General features: G+C 38.2%; 1 pseudogene; it reads left to right on the forward strand.

Annotated features, from left to right (window-relative positions):
* Nucleotides 1-17,390: 17,390 nt before the first annotated feature.
* On the forward strand, nt 17,391-17,794 carry LOC130846577 (60S ribosomal protein L32-like; annotated as a pseudogene).
* The last annotated feature ends 9,645 nt before the right edge of the window (nt 17,795-27,439 follow it).

Here is a 27,439-nt window from a genome sequence, read left to right on the forward strand (position 1 = left end):
AAATTATTTAAATAAAATAAAACTAAGAATTTAGTTCCTTGGTTGCAGTGGCCAAATTTCAAGTGTTCAACAGCCACAGGTGGCTAATAGCTACCATGCAGGACAGCACAGAGGTAGAACATGCTAATCATTGCAGAAGTTTCCATTGGATGGAGCTGCTCTAGGCAGTAACTTTGGTGGGATTAACTATAGGCTGGGCCCTGGTTCTTAGCCTTTTCATAGATGGTACATTTTTTAAAAATTGAAGTATAGTTGACATATAACATTATGTTAGTTTCAGGTGTACTACATAATGATTTGACATTTGTATACATTATGAAATGATTACCATGATAAATCTAGCAACTATCTGTCTCCATGCAAAGTTATTACACTATTATTGACTGTATTCCTTATGTTATATATTACATTCCTGTGACTTACTTGTTACATAACTAGAGGTTTGTACTCTTAATGTCTTTCACCTATTTTGCCCACTCCTCACCCCATCCTGCTGGCAATCACCCATTTGTTTTCTATATCTATAAATCTGTTTTCCTTTTTGTTTTATTTGTTTGATATCCTCTAGATCCATCCATGTGGTCACAAATAACAAAATTTCTTCTTTTTTAATGGCTGAGTAATATTCCTGTGTGTGTGTGTGTGTGTGTGTGTGTGTGTGTGTGTACATACATGCATACCACACTTTCTTTGTCCATTAATCTACCAATGGACACTTAGGCTACTTTCATATCTTGGCTGTTGTAAATAATATCACAATGAACTTTGGAATGCATATTTGTTTTTGAATTAGTGTTTCCAGGTAAGTACCCAGAAGTGAAATTTCTGGATCATATGGCAGTTCTATTTTTAATTTTTTGAGGAACCTCCATACTGTTTTCCATAGTGGTCATACCAACTTACAATCCCACTAACAGAGGGCTCCCTTTCCTCCATGTTGTTACCAACATTTGTTATTCCTTGCCTTTTTGATGATAATCATTCTAACAGGTGTGTGGTGATATCTCATTGTGGTTTTGATTTGCACTTCCCTGATGATTAGTGGTGTTGAGCATTTTTCATATGTTTGTCTCCATGTCTTCTTTGGAAAAATGTCTATTCAGGTCCTCTGCCCACTTAAAAATTTTTTATCTATTTGTTTTTTTGGCTGCACCATGTGGCTTGTGAAATCTTAGTTCCCTGACTGGGGATCAAACCCAGTCCCTCAGCAGTGAAAGTGCGAAGTCCTAACCACTGGACCACCAGGGGATTCCCTCTGCTCACTTTTTTTTTTTTTAATTTTTTAATGGAGTCAAGTGAGGGAGGGAATACGGGGATATGTGTGTAAAAACAGATGATTGAACTTGGTGTACCCCTGCAAAAATAATAAATAAATAAATAAATAAATACATTTATTTATTTATTTATTTATTTATTTTTGGCTGCATTGGGTCTTCATTGCTGCACATGGGCTTTCTCTAGTTGCAGCGAGTGGGGGCTACTCTTCATTTTGGTGCACGGGCTCCTCATTGCAGTGGCTTCTCTTGTTGCAGAGCACGGGCTCTAGGTGCTAGGGCTTCAGTAGTTGTGGTACATTGGCTCAATAGTTGTGGCTCTCGGGCTTTAGAGAGCAGGCTCAGTAGTTGTGGCACATGGGCTTAGGTGCTTCTCAGCATGTGGAATCTTCCTGGGGCAGGGCTCAAACCCATGTCCCCTGCATTGGCAGGCAGATTCTTAACCACTGCACCACCTAGGAAGTCCTCTGCTCACTTTTTAATTGAGTTGTTTGTTTTTTTGATATTGAGTTGTATGAGTTCTTTGTATATTTTGGATATTAACTGCTCATCAGCTATATCATTTGCAAATATCTTCTCCCATTCACTAGGCTGCCTTTTCATTTTGTTGATAGTTTCCTTCAGTGTAAAAGAGCTTTTTTAGTTTGATGTAGTTCCACCTATTTATTTTTACTTTTGTTTCCCTTGACTGAGGAGACATATCCAAAAAAATATATTGCTAAGACCGATGTCAAAGAGTGTACTGCCTGTGTTTTCCTCCTTTGTCATATATTAATCGATCGTATGCATATGGGTTTCTTTCTGGACTCTATTCTGTTTCATTGATCTATGTGTCTGTTTTTGTGCCAGTGCCTTACTGTTTTGATTACTGTAGCTTTGTACTACAGTTTGAAGTCATGGTACATAATACCTCCAGCTTTGTTCTTCTTTCTCAAGATTATTTTGGCTAGTCAGGGTCTGTTGGGTTACAAATTTTAGAATTATTTGTTCTAGTTCTGCAGAAAATACAACTGGTATTTTGATAGGAATTGCATTGAATCTGTAGATTGCCTTGGGTAGCATGGTTATTTTAAAAAATATTAACTCTTCTAATCCATGAGTATGGTATATCTTTCCATTTGTTTGTGTTGCCTTCAATTTCTTTCCTCAATGTCTTATAGTTTCCCAAGTACATGTCTTTTATATTCTTAGTTAGGTTTATTCCCAGGTATTTTATTCTTTTTGATACAATTGTAGGTGGGATTGTTTTCTTAATTTCTCTTTCTGATAGTTTGTCATTAGTGTTTAGAAATGCAACAGATTTCTGTATATTAATTTTGCATCCTGAAATTTTACTGAATTCATTTATTATTTCTAATAGTTTTTTGTTGGCATATTTAGGATTTTCTGTACATAGTGTTATGTCATCTGCAAACAATGGCATTTTTACTTCTTCCTTTCCAATTTAGATTCCTTTTATTTCTTTTTATTGTCTGAATGCTGTGGCTAGGACTTCCAATACTATGTTAAATAAAGTTCCAAGAGTGGGCACTTTCTTCATCTTGTTCTTGATCTTAGAGGAAATGCTTTCAGCTTTTCACCACTGAGTATGATGTTGGCTGTGACTTTGTCATATATGACCTTTTTTATGTTGAGGTATGTTGCATCAATACTCACTTTGAATTTTTATCATAAATAGATGTTGAATTTTGTCAAAAGCTTTTTCAGCAACTATTGAGATAATCATATGATTTTTATTCTTTGATTTGTTAATATAGTGTATCACATTGATTGATTTGTGAATATTGAGCCATCCTTAATTCCTGGAATAAATCCCACTTGATTGTGGTGTATGATCCTTTAATGTACTACTGAATTTGGTTTGCTAATATTTTGGTGAGGATTTTTTGCATCTGTGTTCATCAATGGAATTGGCCTGTAATTTTTTTTATGGTGCCTTTGCCTAGTTTTTTGATATCAGGGTGATGTTGGCCTCATAGAATAAGTTCGGAAGTGTTCCTTCCTCTCCAGTTTTTTGGAATAGTTTAAGAAGGACAGGTGTTAACTCTTCTTTAAATAGTTTGTAGAATTCACCTGCAAAGCTGTCTAGTCCTGGACTTTTGTTTGTTGGAAGTTTTTAAATTGCTGAGTTAATTTCATTACTAGTAATCAGTCTTTTTGTATTTTCTGTTTCTTTCTGATTAAGTCTTGGGAGACTACATTTTAAGGAATTTACTATTTCTTCTAGGCTGTCCATTTTATTGGCATGTAATTGTTTGTGGTAATTTCTTACGATCCTTTGTATTTCAGTGGTGTAGGTTGTAATTTCTCTTTCATTTCTGATTTTATTGATTTGGGCCTCTCTCTTTTTTCCTTGATGAGTCTGACTAAAAGCTTATTGATTTTGTTTATCTCCTCAAAGAACCATCTATTAGTTTCATTGATCTTTTCTATATTTTGTCCTATTTTATTTATTTCTGCTCTGATATTTATTATGTCTTTCCTTCTATTAACTATGGGTTTTGTTTGTTATTCTTGCTCTAGTTCCTTTATATGTGACATTAGATTTTTTATTTAAAAATTTTTTGTTTCCTATGACAGGCTTGTATTACTATAAACTTCCCTCTTGGAACAGCTTTTGCTGCATCCCATAGATTTGGGATTGTGTTTCTATTGTGTTTTTAATTTTTCTTCAGGTATTTTTGATGTACTCTTTGATTTCTCCAGTTACTTATGGATAGTGTAGCTGCCCTAGCAGAACTTTTGGCAAGAACAACTTGGTCCAGGCATCCTGGAGCCATTTGATTTCTGCTCAGATTGTAAGTTTCTATTTCAGGACCTTATTTCTGAAAACAGCTTTACATAAAACCTGTAATCTTCTCCAGAGACATCCTCCAGTTCATTTATATATTCATAAAAAGTGAGTGGTCACTGGCTATTATCTGGCTTGTATAACCTATTGTTGTGAAAAGCAAGGATGAGGTAGATGCAAATTACTGGTCAAAAATGGCCCAAATTACAGCTGAGAGACCTTAATTTATTCATTTATTTATTTTGTGGTTGTTTTCAATACTAAGGATTCACATTAAATAGTGATTAAATCCAAGATATAAATTGCTCAGAGTCAAAAAATGCAAAACAATCCCTTAAAAGAAAGGATGATTTGGAGGGTTAACTTGGGATTTGTCACTCCCCACTTCTCCAGTGCTTCCTGAATGGGAAGTGGAACCATCAAAACTTGGCAGTCTGACCAGGGAATTTTCTCTAGCTTGTTCTGTGTGATGAAGGGAAAGCAGTCTCTAAACTTCATAAAAATGGCAGTTATCCTGTGAGCTTCTAAGCTAGCTTATTTGGAGCAAGGTGATTCATAGGCAGCTGGGAGCTCATTCTTTATATTTGCTAGAGATGTGTCCCCTGGGGTTAGGTAAGCATAGATCCTTTGGGCCAATGAGGCTTGGCTGGCCCCTGTGGTTCCTTGTGGATCTCTCTCTGAGTTGAGGCTAGGTCTTATGGTCAGGGTCATCCTCAGACTTCTCCAGCTTCCCTCATGCGGTGTTCTTTTCCTTTTCCCTCAGCCAAATACAGTCCAGAATTCTATAGACTGGCTTTTCCTCTCCCTCCAAACTTGCCCTCTGGGAAGAACCCAAAAGGCTTATTCTTGTTGAAACATAAATTACTTCTCTTAGAAGTAATTTTATGGAAACTGAGTCAATCCCTTGTTGGTTTAAGACAAAGAAATAAAGCTCTAATTGTGGAATTTCAGATATCAGCTAAGGATCTATCTACTTCCTCAGAAATAACATTATGCTTACAATTAGAGGAACTATATACAACCAATTTGCTTGGAACAGCCCTGATTTATACCTATCACTTTTGCATATTTATTAACCAGTTTTCACTCTCAAAATATCTGGATGATAAATTAGTAACCTTATTTATAACCCTTTCTCTACCTAAAGCCTGGAGAATAGGTGCAAGGCAGAATCTTCTCAAAGTTATTTCCTTGAGTTGGCTGCCTCTAATTAATCTCTAAGCCCTTCCCTCCTTTTTCAAATTTCATTCTCATATTGCAAAGCACCAGGAAACAAATGACAGCATATGGAGTATTATTTTTTTTCAGCAAGTGGTTAAATATTGTAATAAGTCCTGATCCTTGAATAAAATCCTAAAGAAGCACATCTTTTCAAGGCTACTCTTTATCAATTTAGTAATCCTGATTTCAAATATTTTCCTTTCTGCTTGTCTAGGAAAACATGCTTCCTCTGAGAACTCCCTTTTTTGAATTATTTCCTCATATTGGCATTTTGATTGGATTGATTCCACTTTCTATTTCTAGAACTGCAGTGACTTTATTCACAGATTTTTGTCTGAAAGGTGCACTATTATAATTTGTTATAATCTTGCCTTTGGGCCCTACATCTTATCTGAGATAAAAGCCTGAAGTATCTGGCGTTTGCAAAATTCATTCCCAGCTAGATTAGCCTAGAGGTAAACTGGAACACCAGTCACTAGCATAAGCTACACCTGCATGCATATAAATGGCATTTTAAGAAGAAGAAAGCATAAAGCCACAAAGTCATAATGTTAATTTACAGTAGGACTGTAGCTATAAAAATCACACCATGTAGAGGCACTTACATTTTTAGCTGTTCTAAGTTCTCTATTGGTTTTCATAAAAGTATATGTGTATTCATTTGGATTTTTATATCAAGGAAATAGTCTAACAGTTCTCTTTGCTTGTGCAGCTGTTTTCCTTAAAAAATTCATTATATATCTTACAACTTACTTTTATAAAAAGCCAGGCCTGGAAGGATTTGTCTTGACACTTTGCTTAGCACTTTAGATTATAGAATTTCCAAATTCAAGCATGACCTAAGAATTTTCATAATTTTGCCCCTGTAACATTTGGATTCCAATTAGTTAGAAATTAACCTATTTAATGTCCTTGGGAGCAAATGGTTAAATCCTAGCATCGAAGTTAATTTAAAACAACAGTTGGCCTCTTGTGCAGTCTCTTCCACTTAAGGACACACTCCCGCCTTTCTTTTTCCATTCCAAATGCCAGTTTACAATTCAGTGAGCTACTTTTCTATTTATAGTCTCCTCACCTTAAATGTAATTCCTCAAATAGTATCAGCAGTTATTTCTAAAACACAAAAAAAGGGATATCTATCTTCGCACCAAAAAAAAAAAAATCTACATTGGGCAGGAAAATTATTTGTGGTAGTAACAGCAGTGACAACATGAAAACTATTAGTGCAAATGAGAAGGTATTAATAGTCTAACTCGTTCCATAAACTGAAGAACTTAATTAGACAATGAAACAGTAACTGAGTAGAAATAAAAATGAACCTCTGTCTGAAGGTAAAGGAAGATGCATTCTACCTAGACAGAAAGGGGATATCCAACTTTAATAATTAGAATTTCCAAACTTACAGTTATAGAGACATGCTGGTTGTGGACTAGGAAGGTGGATTACTCAGGGGAGCTGACTTTGATGGGTCTTTAGGCCTGGGCTCTGACTCATCGCAGGCACTGAGACTCGTTTTTGTCAGGACATCTATAAGAAATTACAAGAAAGGTAATGAGCAAACAAGAATCTTGAAGTATTCATTTTTAATTTTTAATAATTTGTAGGTAGGGTCTCCCCTGGTGGCACACTGGTTAAGAATCTGCCTGCCAATGTAGGTAGGGGACATGGGTTCAAGCCCTGGTCCGGGAAGATCCCACATGCCGTGGAGCAACTAAGCTCCTGTGCCACAACTACTGAGCCCACACACTGCAACTACTGAAGCCTGTGTGCCTAGAGCCTGTGCTCCGCAACAAGAAAAGCCACCGCAATAAGTCTGCACACTGCAATGAAGAGTAGCCCCTGCTCCCAGCAACTACAGAAAGCCTGTGCACAGCAATGAAGATCCAAAGCAGCCAATAAATTAAATAAATAAATAAATAAATAAATAAAATTTAAAAAAATAATTTGTATCTATATATGTATATGTAGATAACTATGTCTGTGTATGTGCTTGCCTGCACGTGCTAATTTATTTATTTGGATCTTAGGTGCAGAAGATTCAGTTAATGACATTCTTCAGTTACTGACATGTTATCATTATTGGTCCCACTGAGACCCCTCTGTTCTATTTATCTATCTATCCATCCATTTATTTTTTTTTGATCATCATACTCTATTCCCATCCCCCATTCCCATAGGTAATTTAATGAATTAAATGTGTATCTTTTTATTTGAATGTGTTATGCAAACTGTATATTATTTTATGTACTTATATTTTTAGTTTACATGAATAGTATTGCACTCTATATCTTTTATCATTAAGTACTATACTTTAAAGATCTATTCTTGTTATATGCTACCTCTAATCCACTGCATTCAACCGATTCACCCTCTCAGTGATGGCCACCCAGGTTACCTTCAACTCCCCAGCACCATAAACAATGCTCTAGTGAACACCCTTCTATGTGTCCCCAAGAGACCAGTCTAATTGATGTAAACTTGATATCTCATTGTCTTTGTGAAATTTTATTTAAAAATTTCTCCCAAATGGGGAGCCAGTTTTCCCAACATCTCCTAAACAACTTGTTTCTTTTACAGTGATTTGTGGTTCCACCTTTATTGCATAATAAATTTCAATTTGGACATGGGTATGTCTCTGAGCTCTTCTCCCTGTCCAGGTGCAAGTATTTATTTCCAGTGGGAACTATATACTCTCAGAGAAACAATAACTCCTGTAGACTCACCAGAGGAGCTCCCTCTCCCTTCCTGGTTTCTGATTACTTGGCAGATCAAAAGAACGACCACAAAATTTCCTGGTGAGCATGCAGTCAAGAGAAATCATTTTAAGGGATATTTTTATGTATACATCTAAACCAGCTGAACAAGCTCTACCCCATAGAAGAACAGTTCTCTGCTGAGCTGAATCTTTGTGACTTGTGCTTACTTGGCTCTTCACTCCTAGGCTCCAAACGGATCCATTCCCTTTTTTTATACAGCACATTCGTTCTTCAGGCTGCCATGGTACAAGTAATCAGAGCTGAACATGTTTAGAACAATGGCATTCCAGGTTTGCTGTCTGAGATGACTTCAGGTCACCTCAGCTACAATTAATTCAACAAAAGTAGTGTAGCTTTGGACACAGATGGGTTGATCCTGGCTATACCATTTCTTAGCTATGGCATACACGTTTAACACCTACCCTCCACTTTCCTCACTTCCATTCCCACTCACTTCCATGTCTTCCTTGCTAGATTTTTTTTTCTTTTTTTGAGCTGGCAATGTGCCCAGTCTCAGGGGGAATGAACTGTGTTTCTAGCCACATACAAATGTGACACTTGGAGCAGAGATGGCCATCTTGTACCCATGAGGAAATAGCCTAAGATAAAAAAAAAACTTATTTATGATGGCACATCAGATAGCTGGAAAGAGTCCGTGTCCTGAAGGACACTGTAGAGCTGCTGAATCAATGCTGGAACTGCCTACCTCTAAACCTCTCACTAAGTAAACAATAAGTGTGCATGTGGTTAAACACTTGCTATTCAACATATGGTCTGCAGACCAGCGTTGGCATCACTTAGTTGCTTATTGAAAATGTGGACTCTCACCCCCAATTCCCAACCTAGTAAATTAGAACCTTCAGTTTAACAAGATCCTAGATGATTCTTATGCACATTAAAATCTGAGAGGCACGATATTCGCCACTCTTCATAAGTTTTTATTTCTTGCACCCGAATTTATCCTAATTGACACATCGTGACACTGACCAAGTTACCTAAAGCATCTAAACCTTAGTTTCTTTATCTGTAAAATAGGAGGGATAATAATAATAATAGTACCCACCTTGTAAAAATGCTGCAATGAGTAAAGGAGTATGAAAATGTGCTTCCCAATGTCTGGCATATAGTTCACACTCAATATTAGCTATCTCACTAGATTCTGCAAACATCCTTAGTGTAGATAATAAAGTTTGAGTGAAAATGCAATTCTATGCCCTTCCAGGATGGAAACTGGGTGTTTCCAGGATATCTGTGGGACGAGACTTTTATTGTCATTGTTGCTGCCAGGAATATAGGACAGACTACTTCTAGTAGCTGCTTTCCTGAGAATGACTATTGGCAACTTGTACCTACACGCAGCAGGTTTGATTTTATTTTTTAACTTCCTTAATCTCAATAATAAAAGTCATTGTTTAGAAATAACTTGGTCTTTTTAGTTGGACAGAAAGATAAAGGCCAGCAAATGAAAGCAAGCCACATTAGAAAAGACTGTAGGACAAAAATGAGATTAAAGAAGGAAGGCACTTTAAATGGTTTCATACATGGTGACTGTGTAATAGGACAACTGGCTGGGACTTTAGTAAACTTGCATATTAAGTCATGAAATGTTAAGCTGAGGTCCCAGTAGACTTGATTTAGCACAATAAAACAATGTGTGCATACCAAGCATGCCCTAAATGTAATGTATCCATGTCTCATAAAAATATAAAGCCTTAAAACCATTAACCTATTTGCTATACTCTATAATTAAAGTATATTTATCGCAATAAAAAGCATTCACTGAAATACTACATGCCAATGGGAAAACAAAGGACCTGATGACAGCTGAACTGTGCTAATCTCAGAATGCCCCTGTGAGGCTGCACTGCTTACATTAGGTTGGTGTGGACTGTCAGGAGGATTCTTGGCTCCAGACCCACCCATCCCAGGTGGTGAAAGGAAGGTGTGGGCCCAGCTGAAAGTGAAGGCTCTGAGAGCTCAGCAGGGCAAAGGAGCGTCAGTGAACTGCAGGAGAAATGGACACAGTTTAAGCAAATGCTTGGTCTGCCAGTTACGGCGTCGGGGCAGAGCGAGGTTTCCCAACATGGCAAGTTATGAAGTGGGTAGGCAAGACTCAAGACTACAAGCAGACAGAAAGCCAACTTACCATGCTCACTAATTAATCATTACATGGTTAATTAACATGTAATGGCCTCTGGATTAGGGGGTATAGCTCTGGTACAGGACTCAGCAAAAGCAAAGCAAGGGCTCATTCTCGGGACCTCCTGGGATATTAAGCTAAAAATTCCAAAAGCAGGGCTAAGCTTTACAATCAATGTTGGAACTCAGGCTCAGGAAGCAGTGCCCATTACCAGAACAGTGCACCTCATGGGCATAAAGAGCTGCAACTCCTTAGTTCTCCACTGACCAATTCCCATGCTAGATCTCAGTCAGGGAGGAAGTGGTGGGAAATACAGGAGCCAGGGGTCAGCACTACAGAAGGACCCGCCTCTTTCAAGTACTTACAGATTGGGGGTGATGACTGGGGTGTCCCAAGCTGCCTAAGTGCTTTTTATCCCTTCCCTGGATGGATGAATATAAGGCTCTAAAGGTGATAAACAACTCCAAATCCCACTGTCTAACAGAATAATTATTTCTTATTAATCTCATAGTCCAATTTGATTGGTTGGGATGAAGTAAATGAAGTAAGTAGAAGTTTACTCCACACAGTCATTCAGGCACTCAAGCACCAAGCACTTTTCATCTGGTGCCTCCAGCATCTTCTCAGATCTTGGCATCCTCCACTGATTACTCTGCGTCCAGTACAAGGGAGGACCTCAAGGAAGGTATTTCATGGGCTCAGCTTGGAGGAAGGTACATCATTTCTGCTTACTTTCCATTGGTGAGAATTAGTCACAAAGCACTTCCTAGAGGGAATACGGGGATATGTGTATAAAAACAGATGATTGAACCTGGTGTACCCCCCCCCAAAAAAAAAAAAAAAACAAACAGATGATTGAACTTGGTGTACCCCCCCAAAAAACAATAAATAAATAAATAAATTGGAAAAAGAAAAAAGCACTTCCTAGTTGCAAGGAGACTGATAAATGTTTTCCAGAAGTATGTTATGGAAGAGGACACAATAATAATAATAGATAGCCAGTCTACCATGAGAGAAGAAAGCAGAAGTGGCAGTAGGAATGAGATGAGACTTCTAGGAAGTAGGTTAAAATGGTTTCCCTTTGAAAAAGTTCACTTATGGGGAAAGGCAAGAGATAATCATTTGTTCATCAACTGATTTATTCATTGCTCTATTCATCCAATCAATAAAAAACTTATTAAGGATTGACTGTTCTGAGCACATGAAGAAGAGTTTACTTAACACATATTCAGTAGAACACTTCTTATTGCAGAACAGTGTTACAGGTGCTGGGAATAGAACTGCACACAAAATTAGACAATGTCACTGACTTCTAGTTATTCATAGGTAAATGGGGAATATAGACACAGATGCAAAAATATAATGGAAGACAATTAGTGTTATAACAGAGATGCTATGGAAACTGAGAGGAAAATGCATCTGAATTTAGTTGGGGTGGTAGAGGCCTGGAAATAATAATACAGCTAGTATTTTTCCTATGTGCCAAACATTGCACTAAGCAATTTATATCCCCAATGTTATTTAATCTCACAAATACCCAATGAAGTTATTTTCTTCACTTTGTAGATGAGGAAACCAGAGCAGAGAAAGGTTAAATAACTTTCCCCACATTGCTTAGCTTTTAAAAGATGGAACCACATTTGAACCGGAGCCTAACAAATTCTGAAACCCATACTCTTTCCTCTATATTTTTGTCATGCTGCCTTTCACTAAGCATAAGAAGATATTGGGGCTGGATCCTGAAATATACAGAGGAGCTGGCTTGATGGTTGAGGTGCTAGGACCTTTCAGGTATTGTGAACAGTGTCTGCAAAAGCATGAGGAGTCAAAGAACAGGTTGCATTTAAGGAACTATTGTGAATTGGAACAGACTAAATTAAACTATTGTAAAAAAACAACCCCTAAAGTCTCAGTGGTTTAAAACAACAAAAAATTTATTTCTCTGACACACTATTCCAGGCCGGTAGGCAGTGGGTTTTGCTCCACATTGTCACTCAAGGATCCATGAGGCCACTTGAGTCAGAGTGGAAAAAGAAGGAAATCTCTAGAATTAAGCACTGGCTTTTTTCTGCCTTGGTCTGGAAGTGACACACATCAGTTCCCCTCAAAGCCCATTGACCAAAACTAGTCACATGGCTCCAACTACTTGCTATAAGCTGGGCAGAAATAGGAGAAAGTGTATGGGAGAAAATGAGTATTGTGTGAGTATTACAGTCTGCTGCATCTTGTACTTAAAAATATATTTTTTAGTTAATTTTTTAAAAATAATGAAGGTAGATGCATCAAAGTGAAAAATTCTCATTCCCAACTTAGACCTTGGTCTGATTTCAACTTGTTTTAGGTAAATTCTCATTGGAGGATTTCTGGAGGGACAAGTTCAATTCTAGGAGAAACCAAGGTTTTGAATCTCTCTGAGCTGGTAGAGAGGTCCAAATTTTCATATCAACCCTTCGGTATGTCCAGAACAGAACCACTGTGCTCTCACAACACAGATTAACCTGGGCTGGACTAACCTCTTGGCAATTGAACCAGATACAACTGTATTAAATTATAACTTCTGTGTATTTTATATAATTTCATTGAAAGTTTTTCTTAGAATATGACTGTGTGATAAATCAGTTTTAAAATGAAAATATCTGGGAAAAAAGAAAATAGAAATGATTTTTCAAATTTTAATGTTTATATATCTCTCAATAGGCCTTCTGTTTAACAGCAAACAATTGGAAAAAAATACAAGTAATCCCAAGATTATAATTCCTTAATAATATGGAACATTAGTATATTTTGATAAAATATTTCATATTCCAAAACTGTGTATAACCTTTAGTATTAGAAGGGTGAAGGGGTAGTAAGAGGTTGGGGAGGTTAATAAATTGATTATTTGTACTAAAATCTCCTGTTTCCAGTCTTGTGATTAATCCCTGAGGAGTTTTTAGATTGGTATACTTTCTTTATTCCAAGTTTGTATCAAAACTTGGTTCTTAATCTTTTAACAACAAAGCACAAAATAATTCCTAGGTATTCACCATTGGTCAGTGCTATTGTGTTCTTATTTTACAGATGAGGAAAGGAAGTATCTGAAAAGTTAAATAATCTGACCAAGGCATCAAGCTGGAATTTCAATCCAGGCTGACTGATTTCAGAGCCCATAGCTTTTTCCGTGCTTATTTATTCAGTAGACAAGGTGAGAGCAAGCAACAGATAATTGACCTGAGGGTAAATGAAAAGTGCTCTTTACCCTATGGCCTATATTTAAACCTGGGCCATCAAGCAAATTTTCAAAGAAATGTTCTTTATTTTCCCAATTGGCTCATGCAAGAAATGTTCTCGCTGCATACCCTTGGGATCCTTCTTTAATTCCCTGAACCATTGTGAGTGGGCTAGACACATTAACAAGTCATAACATGAAATCAGCTGTGACAGGGCTTTATCTGTCCTGTCATCAGCTTCCTAAGTGTCAGAGAGGTGGCTCAATCTGTACTTCAGTTCATGTTGTCACCAACTAGAGAAAAAAAAATGTACTGGGAATACTCTGTGCCAATCATTTCAAGATAAAACTCTAGTAATTTCTTTTTAATAACATAATTATCCCATTAGAGAAAGTATTTACAATTATAAGTTCAATTCAGTAATGGTGAATAGAATTTTTAATAGACTTTATTTTTTAGAGCAATTTTATGTTCACAGCAAAATCGAGTGGAAAGTATGGAGAGTTCTCATACGCCCTGTGCCTCCACACATGAATAGTCTCTCCTATTATCAACATCCCTCACCAGTTATACATTTGTTTTTTGTTTGTTTATTTGTTTGTTTGTCCTGCGTGACTTGCGGGACGATCAGGGATCAAACCCTGGGCTCATGGCAGTGAAAGCACGGAGTCCAAACCACTGGACCACCAGAGAATTCCCACCAGAGGCATTTGTTACAATTGATGAAACTATACTGACACATCAGTATCACCCAAATCATAGAATTTTTTTACTTGGAAGATTTAGTCATATCATTTCAAATGACCCAATCACAACTGATGAATTCATTGCGAATATTGACTAAGCATTATCAAATGTCACCTTTAGTTAGAGATACATATTTCCAGTATGATATTCAGAGAGTTTCAGAAGATTTTGAATTTTTTTTTGCAATGGAAATAGCTTTATAAATTTTTGTTTTTCCTCTTTGTTTTTATTTTATTTTATAAAAAAAAAAATTTTTGGGGCTTCCTAGGTGGCGCAATGGTTAAGAATCTGCCTGCCAATGCAGAGGTCACGGGTTCGATCCCAGCTCCAGGAAGATCCCACATGCCACGGAGCAACTAAGCCCGTGTGCCAAAAAAAAAAAAAAAAAAAAAAAATTTTGCAGATGCAGAGAATGGACTGGAGGACACGGGGTTGGGGGGGCGGGGGGCAAAGGGGAAGCTGGGACGAAGTGAGAGAGTAGCATAGACATATTTACACTACCAACTGTAAAATAGATAGCTAGTGGGAAGTTGCTGTATAACAAAGGGAGATCAATTCGATGATGGGTGATGCCTTAGAGGGCCAGGACAGGGAGAGCGGGAGGGAGTCACGGGAGGGAGGGGATACGGGGATATATGTGTAAATACAGCTGATTCACTTTGGTGTACCTCAAAAGGTGGTAGAAGAGTGTAAAGCAATTATATTCCAATAAAGAGCTTAAAAAATAACAATGATAAAGGAAGGCAGGAAATAAATGGTTGGGGTTGAGACAGAAGATGTGGCCTTTCTCCTAGATAGTATTTTCTCAACAGTATAAGGCATGGGAAATACAGGAGGCCATCATTTAAATGTAACAGCACTACATAATCTTAAGGCCAAGTGCACAAATCATCCATTAATTTAAAAAAATTGTATGTTTGTATATTAATGAGTTGATTATGCTTTTAGAAATCATGGAAAATGTGTAGACGCTGATGTCATTGTACTTTGGCTTTCCTAAGGATGCTTATTGTGAACAAAGTTGTTTCCTCCCTCAGCTCTGGGCACTAGACCACTGCTCCCTCCCACCCCACCTATCTGTTCACTCCATCCCTGACACACAAACACTCCAGATCATAAGGAAAATATGTTCCTAAAGATTTAAATCTGCTGTCTCCATGGCAGACAAAATTAGGTTCCTAACTATGTAATTTCAAAATCCTTTGTATTTTTCCTACATGGCTCCTCTTACAAATGTAATGAAAAATTATTCATAATTATTTTTAAAAAATAACTTTATTAAATCTGCACAAAAAAAATTTTTTTTGAGGGGGGAGGCACTGCATGGCTTGCAGGATCTCAGTTTCCCTAACCAGGGATTGAGCCCAGGCCACAGCAGTGAAAACCTGGAATTCTAACCACTAGACAACCAGGGAACTCCCCCTCCCTGGTTTTAAACCCATAGGGGCAGGAAATAACGGATTGGCAGGACATCCAGAAAATGAGGTCTGTGTGCACACTGACTCTAACCCTGACAAACCCTAAGCCATTCACATTCTCATTATCATAAGGTAATCAGAATGAGAGGAAGCACTGTCTTTTCTCCTCTAAAACAAGCTGGAAAAACAGAAATTCAAAGTTTTGTTTGCAACCAGCAGAAAATGTGTTAGAAATAATAACATGAAAAGTTAATGGTTTTTTATTGATTAAATAGCATTTATACTGTGCCAGACACTGTGCTTAGTCCTTTGCAAATGTTATCTCATTTAATTCTTTTTTTTAATCTCATTTAATTCTCACAAGCACTCTATAAGATAGGTATTATTATTATTTCCATCTTCAAACTGGGTAAATAAAGGCTAAGTACCACACAGAAGGTCACACCAGACTGGTAGATTACAGTGCTGGATTTTAATCTCAGGTGTATTAGGGTAAGGTAACTGGTTTAGCAATCATAGTAATGTAACACAATGACGTGTGTTTCTTGTTGGGGCAAAGTGTAGCGTGGATGGTCCTCATCAGGTGGCTCTCTTAAGCAGCTCACCTCTAAGCAGTGACTCATGTACACAGGCTTCTTCCATCTTGTGGCTTAAATATGTTGTAGCTTCAAGATCTCCCCATCATCAATCATCCTGGAGTGATGCAAAGAGAGCATGGAAGACTGAATAGGATGTTTCAAGGTCAGACCTGGAAGTAGTGACATCACTTCTGCCCACATGCCATTGACTAGAACTCAGTCACGTGGGAATCTAGGATGTAATGGAATCTGGGAAATGTGGTTTAGCTTCATGTTCTGGACGGTGAGGCAACATGCATATTGGTGAGCCCAAGAAATCTCTCCACAGCAGGTTTGTCTGACTCAGAACTCTTAACCACTAGACTTTGCTGTAACTCTAATCTCCTCCCCTACTTTTTGACCACAGGGAAACTATCAAGTCTCTCTGAGACTTAACACTACACGAAATAAATCCATTTGGGAGTTTAAACAGCAACAAGAAATGGCATAGTGCAGCCACTGTGAACCTGGGAACTAATGCTAAATCTGATGACTTGCTTATTAACCAGCTGACCTTGGGCACGTTTCTGAATTTCTGCTCTTCCTCATCTATAAATTGAAGATAATATTTTCCTTTGCATGTCTCACAGATTGCGATGAGAGTCAAAGGGAATGATTTGTGTAAAAATACTGAGTAAAAGGTAAAATGATACACAAACGTCAGAGGTTGTTGATGTTATTATTGTTACTTCCTAAGTGTCAATATGGTTGATACAGATAAAACTCACTCTATAATATTGGAGAAGAAATCACTGTGAGTTGGTCTGGTCAGTGAATGCTTTATAGGAGAGTTGGAATTTGAATCTGATCTAGAAGGATGAATAATATTTACACAGTAGAGGAATAAGGAAAAGGCATTCAAAGCAGGGAGTACTGGACCACCAAAGAATTAGAAGCTGGAACAAGCAGGGTGCTCCTGAAACACTGAAAAAACTGTTTGCCTTTGGAGGCTTCTGAGATTGGGGTGGGCAGGAGCAGGTGAACCTCAGGCTGCTGCCACCCCTGCCTCACTGTGGCCGTCTGCTGAGACATTTCTCCATGGGTCACTCCCATTTCTGCATGTCTTGTAAATGAGGTACTGACTGCACTTTGTTCCAGACTACCTTTTCAAGAATGTTTGATGGCAATAGTGTGTCCTTCTCGAATAAAGGGTAGGCATGTTGATGGCCCATTATAAAAGATTCAGGGGAGGTAGCAGCCATCTCCAATCCAGCATCATGACTGTTCTCAGACATGTTATGAAGCCCAAAGTGATCAAAAAGAAGACCAACAAGTTCACCCAGCACCAGTCAGACTGATATGTCAAAAATTAAGCATAACTGGCAGAAACCCAGAGGAACTGACAAAAGGGTACAGAGAAGATTCAAGTGCCAGATCTCGATGCCCAATATTGGTCATGACAGCAACAAGAAAATGAACAACATGCTGCCTAGTGGCTTCTAGAAATTTCTGGTCTACAACATCAAAAAGCTGGAAGTGCTGCTGACGTGCAACAAATCTTACTGTGCTGAGATGGCTCTCTTTTCCTCTAAGGACCTCAAAGCCATCGTGGAAAGAGCAGCCCAGTTGCCTATGAGTCACTGATCCCAATGCCAGGCTGCACAGTAAAGAAAGTGAATAGACAGCTCATGTGGAAGTTTTGTGTTAAAACCACAAAAATTCTGCAAAGTAAAACAAAGATTTTGGTTGCCTAAGCTTAGAGTTCTTCCTGTACAGGTGTTAACTGGCCCAATTCCCCTCGCCCTCTGGAAACTAGGTCTTGGGGAACAGACTTAAAAAGGGCAGATATTCTAGCTACTACTATTGCTATGCATAATAAACTATTTTTGACTCTGACCCAGGAGTCTCATGTCTTCTATCAGCGTCCATGAAACTGTGACAGGCTAATTTGTTAACTTGCAAGTAGGGTAAAACTCCGACCCTTTACAGTTCTTGACAGAATCTATCTCTAGGAGGGATTTCACTGAACAGTACCACGGATCAGTCAGGGAACTAAGTGCTGGGAATACTGAACCAAAAGGCAGAGTTCTTGCCTGCAAGGTGCCTTCAGTGTACAAATTAGGAGCTTACTGAGTTTGGTACTACTAGAGTTTCAGAAAAGTTAAATCGCTAAGCTAGTGAATACACACAGAAAAAGGTCAAACTCAGACTAACACAATTCTAGCTGTGGTTGTGACTATATCCCAACAACAGAGTGGAGACCATATGGTTTTTTAATCTTCTGAGAACAGGTGTATTCCCTATAGATGGCAGAAGCTGAGAAAGACAGAGGTACATGGAGCCTTAAAGAAGGCTTTAAAACAATACCCTTCAGTCCTCAGCTGCCAAGAAAGGTTACTTTTAGATGGACTCGCTCTTTCTATAATGCTTCCCTAAATAAATTGTCCTGAAGGATGATAGTAGAAGCATCACTTTCTGACCCAGAGATCAAAGGGAATCTCTTGTGCAGATGCCTGATGATGTTGGTAAGGGAATTTCTAGCTCTGGGATTGCATCTAGGATGGGAGAGAAGGCACATACTATGTTAAATGTGGGCACAATCAATGAACAGACCTGAACTATGAAGGGCAGAAAAGTTGCATATAGATGGAGAAGGATCTAGAACCCTAAGTCTGTGGTCTCTAAAACAGAACTGGTTTCACATACAGGGCCCAAGAAACTCTGGATTTATGACAGGGCTCCATCAGAAAAGTGGGATGAGGACTTATGACAAGAAGGAAGTGCAGAAACCTGGCAGGCAAAGTACTTAATTGTCTGGGCATAACGGACAGTACTAAAGGTGCTAAAATAATTTAATAAATAAACAGAGTATTCTAGGCTCATCTGACGCATTAGATACAAAGAGGTATTATATGGTATTTGGCAAAAATGAGTACCTGACACTGACACCTAATATGTGACAGCACAAAACCAGGAGCTTTGCACAATGTGGCAGGTATGAGTTTGGCCCTTGGCACTGGAAGCAAGAATCCATTCATTCAACAAAGTATATTGGAACTGTTCTAGGTGCTATGGCTAAAGCAGTGAACAAGACAGAGAAAAATCCATGTCCCTATTTTGCTCTAAATGAAGTTAAATCTGGCTCTGAGCTACCTAGGTCAAGGGAGATGAGAAATTCAAGATTTCTCATGTTTACTTTTGGGGGAAAAAACTTATCAGGGGTGTTTATATCATCCCAGGGTCCTACATAATATTCTGAGATGGGCCCTCTGGTCTTCATTAGCTACCACTGTTGGGTGTTCATGATATAAGTCCCCAGGCCACCCCTAATAATTACAGGAGGTTCATATACCATATGTTAAATATCTTAAAATTATAAATCCAGCCCAAAAACTATTAAAGAAAATAGGTTCTATCATTCTATCTTGACACATACAATTTTGTAACAAGCTGGCCACCATCAGAGGCCCTGGATCCAGCTTCTGTGTGGGAGTAGGGGACATGTCCCTGACTCTCTTGAAATCCATAAATGCATCCCCTCTAAACACAAGGAGATGTTTCCCAAGTAGCTTCCTCTCCAGGGTTGGTCCGCTTCTTCTCCCAACACTTAATGTCTCCTGCCACCTGGAACAATCCAGTTGTATCACCTTCAAGACTAGATCAAAGGTTATGATCTGAGTGTCAGACAACTTTTAATTTTGGCCCTGCAACATTAAAGCCATTAACTACTCCCTGAGGCAGGCATGGTTGCTTTCCTTGGATAGGGGAGGCAAAAATATCTATAGCAGCCTGAACAGAAAATAAACATCTCAAATAGTTGCCCCACCAATTACATATATCTCATTTGTTTCTTTATAACAGTCTTATTAAGGAAATAAAACTGAAGCTCAGGAAGACTAAACAACTTAGTGAATGCCATAAAAGAAGGAAAAGAACAAGAATTCAGTCCCAGAGTTGTCACTATCCATACTTCCATCTACCATACCTAACAGCTTTGAAGAAATTCAGAAACAAATTTGTGAAACTGCCTGCCAAAGTGTACAATCTCACATAACTGTTCCATTCACTAGAATAGATCCTGAGATTTGTTTTTGAGATTCCAGAGTACAGCAATCCCCCTTATTCACAGGGATACCTTCTAACACCTGCAATGGATACCTGAAACTGCAGACAGTACCAAACCCTATGTGTGCTATGTTTTTTCCTATACTAATCAGTGGGTAGCATGGATATACTCCATGGATATGCTGGACACAGGGATGGTTTGTGTCCCAGGTGGTTGGAGCAGGATGGCATGAGATTCATCACACTACTCAGAATGGTGCCCAATTAAAAAGTTATGAATCATTTATTTCTGGAATTTTCCATTTACTATTTTCCAACCATGGTTAACCACAGGTAAATGAAACCATCAATAAGGGAAGACTACTGTATTATAATGGATGCAATGAGAAACAAATTGGAGCCTATTAGAGGATGCATTTCTGTTATGTGATCTTGTAGCATTTTATCAAAATGTGGACCAACTCATTTTGAACTACTGTTTTAGTTCAAAAAGCCACTAAGAAGCTCAGCAAAGAAGCCAGACATTGTCAAAAATAAAGTTAGATAAATATCACTTGTAAATAAAATCGAGTTGATCGTGAAATGCTGTTTGGTCAGTTCTTATTGTTTGCTGTCTTCTTTTTTCCTTATCCCTATTATCCTGCTCAGGGCAGAATGTGTCTTCCCAGTGGGCAGGGCAGAAAGGCTCCCTGGGTTTGGTTTTGCTAATGGTTTTATATTGCTCACTGTGAGTTTCAAGAATATACATCCAGGGTGAAGAACAAGGATTTACTATACTGAAAACTTTTAAATCATGGAAGACAAAATTTTTTCCCATTATTTTTATGCAAAAACTTAGACAATATCAAATTCAGACAATATCAAATTCAGATCCTAATTGTCTCAAAGACTTTTTTAAGGGTGTAGAGGAAGTAGGTTAGGGATGGGGGAAAGGAGGCAGGCACAGTGCTGGTGCCGTTTCATGAAGCCCTGGCCATGGCCTCATCCTGTGAGCAGCTCTGGAGCATAAATTATACCTCAGGGTTTATCCAGCCTTGAGGCAAAGGAGGTGGGCTTTCATATTCAGACACCAATCAATCAATGGCTATGGTTCCCCCAGGGCAGTTCTGAATTTCTGCTAATACTGACAAAGCACCTTCTTTGGAAGCAAAGCAAATGTAAGTTAGGAGATAGTGCCTGTAAGTTTGATCAGTCCCAGAACTGAACAAAAGTGATCAGAGGGGCTGTGAGTGATACACCAACAGCATCAGCTATGCCAGTGACCATCTATTCTGCCGTTTGTAATTCTTTCACTATAGGTTTGACTCTTCTGATCAACAGACAAAAGGTCCATTAACAACCAGTAAATGGTGGAGGAAGAAATTCTAAGTGATCTGAATTTGTTAGAGCAGTGAAGGAATTTTTTTTAAGTGATCCAACAATTTACATATTTTATTTTATTTTTTTGGCCATTCCACTTGCTTGTGGGATCTTAGTTCCCCAACCAGGGATTGAACCTGGACCTGGGCAGTGAGAGCGCAGAGTCCTAACCACTGGACTGCCAGGGAATTCCCAAAGGAATTTTTTTAAATCCCTTACTCAAAATTCTGGCAGGAATTTGGTCATATATCCTTGCATAGTGTAAAAACAAAACAAAACAAAAAATCCCCCCAAAAAACCCTTTAGGCGATTGATCACTAAGCATATACCAGAAAACATTTATCTGACTCAGTCCTTATCTTGAGATGTTTACAATATAGTTGGGTAGATGAGGTTCACATTCATGAAACAAGTATAAGCAACATCAACACTCTTTAATTAAAGACTGCTGGATTCCGAGAAAAGAGAAATAGACTGTGCTTGGCTGCATTTTTTTCAGATACTCACAGTAGGAGTGGTGAGTAAGGTCAGATCAAGCCCATGCATGCATTTATTCCACCAATCTAAGTGACGTCTTTGTGCCAGATGATAAGCATGTTAGGGCTGGGGAGAGAGATCATAAGATACTGTGGTAAGTACAATAATAAAGCGTGTACTTTGGGGATTATTTGAGTGCTATTAGTATTTTTTAGTAGAAAGCTCAGTTACTCCATTTCATTGACTCTAAGATGCCATGAATTTTAAGATTTGCCATTATTTTATTTAGCAATAAGAAAGAAAAAACCCTGCCAGTTAAGCAATGAAAGACATATCCCTATTGCAGAGGTGTTAAATGTGAAATAAATGTTCATTTTAGAATTGATGAACTGGAGCTACGAGAGACATAACTTGGCTTAATCCTCTTCTCTGACTATCCTTTGCTTTCAGAGGACAGACAGAGGAGTGCCTGCTTTTCCCTCTCTATAGCTCTTAGTGTTGTCAGTCTCTACATTTCTTAAGGAAAGAGGGAAAATGATAACAGTAAGGCCTTCAATTTCTTTCTCTTACTTCTAATTAGAAATAGCTCGATAGTGTAAAGGAGACCAATAATAGTATTTGAAATAGTAGCTAATACTGATCAGATGCTTAATATGGATCCAGCACTGGGCTAATTGCTTTTACCCATTACTTAATTCTTACTTAATCCATTGGGTAAAGGTGTTAGTATCTCTATTTTACTGACAGGTAAAGTGAGATTAAAAGATGGTGAGCAATTTGCCTGAGGTCACACAGCTGCTAAGTGTCTGATCTGAGACTGGAATGCAGGTTTGTCTACCACCCAAGTTTAAGTTTTTAACCACTATGCCTGTAGGTGATTTGATAAGGCCTGATTTCCTGCAAAGGAAAAGAATTAAGACAGTTTCAGTCAGTATTTACCAGGAACATCTTTTCTCAAGGATCTTTTAGAAAGCAAAACATGGTTATACATGTCAGGGTCCGAGCGCAGGTTGGAAAAGAATTTCCAGACACAAGGCAGAACATAAGGAAGATAGAGTTTGTTAGAGAGAAGGGATGCTGTAAAGATAGTGTGGCAACTTCCTGGCAGACCAGGGAGAGCCAACAGTTTCCTGGGCTCACAGCCAGCTTTTATAACCTCAAGACAAAGAAAATTCCTGCTAAGAGAATGGCATTAATCGATTGGTCAGGGTGCCATAAGGTGAAAGGTGTCTTTCGGTGATAGGTTAGGGTCCTATAGGTTGAGTATCTTCCGAGTATCTTCCCTAATATGGGGTCAGGTTATCAGCTAGCCCAAGTCAGGCATCAAAGGTTACTATGGGGGTAGAGTTAACTCTGGAATTAGGTGGCTGTGGGGGGTCAGGTTAACTCCTGATTGTGACTTTGGTATAGGGCTCCACAATACAGACTAAGAGAAGACTGAGTGACCTATCTTAAACTATGACTACATTTCTGATGTCACTATTGCATAACTAGTCTTTATACAGTCTTTGAGAATTATACTGCTGGATAATGAATTTTAAATTGCAGGTCTAAGTAGAATAAGAACTCTATAGTTAGTGGGTTATACTTAAGTGACCACAAAATAGATAAGGTGCACAATTAAAGAGTACATTTCTTCCAAACCCTTAATTTGTGTTAGAATATTCAATTGCCATCTTCTACGTGCAGGCATGAATTTTGATTCAGTAGCAATGAAGTCAGGCCCAGAAGTTTGCAGATTCAGAATTATTTATCAGCAAATAGTATTATTTCACCCACATTTGGCAAAACAGTTTATGTTCACAGACAATTGTGGGTTATCTGAATTTAGAAGAGGTTGGAGATTAGCCTGATTAACCTGAGGTAATGGATAAAATTTTAGGAGAGAAATGTCAGTTTGCTGGCATCTTAATGGATTTGTCTGATCACCCTATAAACTGGACCAGCAATTCTCAAACTTTTGGGTGTTGGGACATCTTTACACTCTTAAAAATACTGAGAACCTCAAAGAGCTTTTGTTTATGTGGATTTTATCTATCACTATTTTCCATATTAGAAATTAGAGAAAATTTAAAAATAATTCATTTAAAATAATAATAATAATTCTAGTACATGTTAATATAAATAACATATTTTATGAAAATAACTATATTTTCTGAAACAAAAAAATTTCATGAGAAAAGTGGCATTGTTTCATGTTTAAAAAAATCTCTCTAATGTCTGACTTAATAGAGTTGAATTTTCCTATCAGCTTCTGAATTCAGTCTTTTGTGATGACATATGTCATGTGACCTCTGCAGAACTCCAATATTTACTCAACAGAGAATGAAGGCAAAAAACCACAAATAACATCTTTGTATTACTATGAAAATAATTTTGACTTTATGAATTTCCTGTAAATGTACTGGAGACCTCCAAGGGTCCCCAGATCATACTTTATGAACCACTGAACTGGAAAAATGGGTTATTCAACACAACAAATAAAGAGCTAAAACAATATCAGATACTTTCTCATGACCAATATTCTTTAAGAATTTTTGTCAACATTGTTTTCTTTTTTTATTGTGGTGAAGTATATATTACATAAAATTTATCATTCTAACCATTTCTAAGTACATAGTCCAGTGATTTTAAATACATTTACGTTATTGTGAGCTACCATTCATCTCCAGAATTTTCTCATCTTCCCAAACTGAAACTTTGTACTCATTAAATAATAACTCCTCACTTTCCCGTTTCCCCAGCCCCTGGCAACCACGGTTCTACTTTCTGTCTCTCTAAATTTGATTATTTCTAGGCACCTCATTTAAGTGGAATCATAAATTATTTATCTTTTTGTGACTAGCTTATTTCACTTAGCATCATGTTTTTAAGGTTGATCCATATTAAAGCATGTGTCAGAATTTCATTTCTTTTCTTTTTTTTTAATATTTATTTGGCTGCATCAGGTCTTAGCTGTGGCACGTGGGATCTTCGTTGCCATGTGCTGGATCTTTGTTGAAGCATTTGGGATCTTTAGTTGTGGCATGTGGAATCTAGTTCCCTGACCAGGGATCCAACCCGGGCCCCCTGCTTTGGGAGTGGGGAGTCTTAGCCACCCGACAACCAGGAAAGTCCCAGAATTTCATTTCATTTTTAAGCTGAATAATATTCCACTGCATGTATATACAACATTTTAAAAATCCATTCATTTGTTGATAGACATTTGTGTTGCTTTCACCTTTTGGCTATTGTGGATAATATTGCTGTTACAGGGAAGAACAAAATCTGGCTACAGGTTGAATCTGTTTCTTCTGCTTCAACCTTTGCTTCCCGTTGCTTTTGTTCACTAAAAGGATACTGTCTATACAAAATGGCCTGCCTCAGGGAACCCTGCCCCTCTGCCTGAATGTTAAAGCAAAGTGCCTTTGTTGAGGGAAACATCCTGACCTGTCCACCTGTGAGCAGCTACAAGAAAGAATAAATTAACACACCCCCTCCCCAAGGCTGGCCATTCCCAGAGATATTTGCAAGACTTATGGCCTGTTTACTTTACTTCCTCATCTCCTCCCCTTCTCCATTCTATAAAAGAAACTGGCATCCAGACCCTGATAAGATGGTATTTTTGAGACACTAGTCTGCCATCTTCTTGGTCTGCTGTCTTTCCAAATAAAGTCACTATTCCTTGCCTCAACACCTCATCTCCCAATTTACTGGCCTGTCATGCGGCAAGCAGAGCAAGCTTGGACTTGGTAACACTGCTATGAACACTGATGTGCAAACATCTATTCATGTCTCTGCTTTCAATTCTTTTGGGTATATACTCAGAAGCGGAATTGCTGGATCATATGTGTGTTATATTTAATTTTCTGAGGAACCACCATATAGTTTTCTCACATCAATATTTTTAACACTACTATTTTTTTAATTAATTAATTTATTTATTTTTATTTCGGCTGCATTGGGTCTTCATTGCTCCGCATGGGCTTTCTCTAGTTGTGGTGAGTGGGGGCTACTCTTCATTATGGTGCATGGGCTTCTTATTGTGGTAGCTTCTGTTGTAGAGCACAGGCGCTAGGCACGTGGGCTTCAGTAGTTGCAGCACTCAGGTACAATAGTTGTGCCTTGCGGGCTCTAGAGCGCAGGCTCAGTAGTTGTATCACATGGGTTTAGTTGCTCTGCCACATGTGGGATCTTCCTGGACCAGGGATCAAACCCATGTCCCCTGCATTGGCAGGCGGATTTTTAACCACTGTGCCACCAGGGAAGTCCCCAACACTACTTACTTCTTGCTAAAACTTTTAAAATACATTATTTGTAGTACCAAAAAAATTTTATTTTCATTGGATCTTGTCCAATAACTAACATTCAATGGATTTTATATACAGTGTAAAGAATTATGAATTCTCTGGAAGATAGCTTTCCCATAGCCCTAGCTTTCAAGGAACTCTCAAACTAAATTTTGAACACGTAAATTAAATTTCGCTAGTAAAAGAACAAATATAAGAGAGAAGAAATAATATTTATTGGGCACTGAGTATGTTCCAGGTACAGTTCTAGATATTGGGGATACAAGCAGTGAACATGATGGAGTCCTTGCCCTCAAAGGTGAGCTATAGTTTATCACAAACGTTCTGGAACAGTGACCCTCAGACCACAAGTGATCAATGTACCTTCAGGTGGTCTGGGAGCTGTCAGAAAATTCAACAGTAAATTGAGAAACAGTCCCAGTAGCATGAATCCCTGTCCACCAAGAATTCAGGGAGAGATAACCAGGAAATGCTAAACATCTATGCTTGCCAACACCCAGAACTCCAAGGGTCAGAGAAGTTTTTAGAAGTTTTCCTAGAAAGAGCAGAGGAACAGGAGAGGGAAGGAGTGGGCAGTAGTTCTAGATGTGTTTGCGCTCCCTCTACCTTGAATCTCTAAGCCTGGTGGTCCCTAGGTGAAACTAAGCTGTGACTTCCCTCCAAGATCCGGGCAGTTGGGGACTAGGGTGGGCTCAATTGACAGTCCACCTATCCCGTCCTTCAAGAAGTTCCACAGCTAAGTAGCAATGGCATTCACAGCAGAAATGGTGTCTTTATCCAGAAATTGCTAAAATTGCTCATGCACAATTGCATATTTCAGTGTGATGACTTTTTGTGCACATACTCTGCTATAGTTGTGCATGTCAAAATATCCTAGTTCAGGACAGATTTGCCACAGAAGAAATTTAAAGTAAAAAAAATATCAATAAGATTCATTTATGATTGTTTCAAGTGCAAAGTCAACAGGATTAAATGAATTCCAAGAAGGTGAAAAATCAGTCAGGTGTGAAAACTATGACTTCTGATATGGTGTCCTTCTGAAGAGGCGAGAAGCAGATCCCAGCACTCAATAGATTCTATACTGTGAAAAGTTACCATTATAAAGCAATGAAGCACTACCTTAACTGTGACCATTT

This window comes from Hippopotamus amphibius, chromosome 2, assembly GCF_030028045.1.
Source record: "Hippopotamus amphibius kiboko isolate mHipAmp2 chromosome 2, mHipAmp2.hap2, whole genome shotgun sequence".
Lineage (NCBI taxonomy): Eukaryota > Metazoa > Chordata > Mammalia > Artiodactyla > Hippopotamidae > Hippopotamus > Hippopotamus amphibius.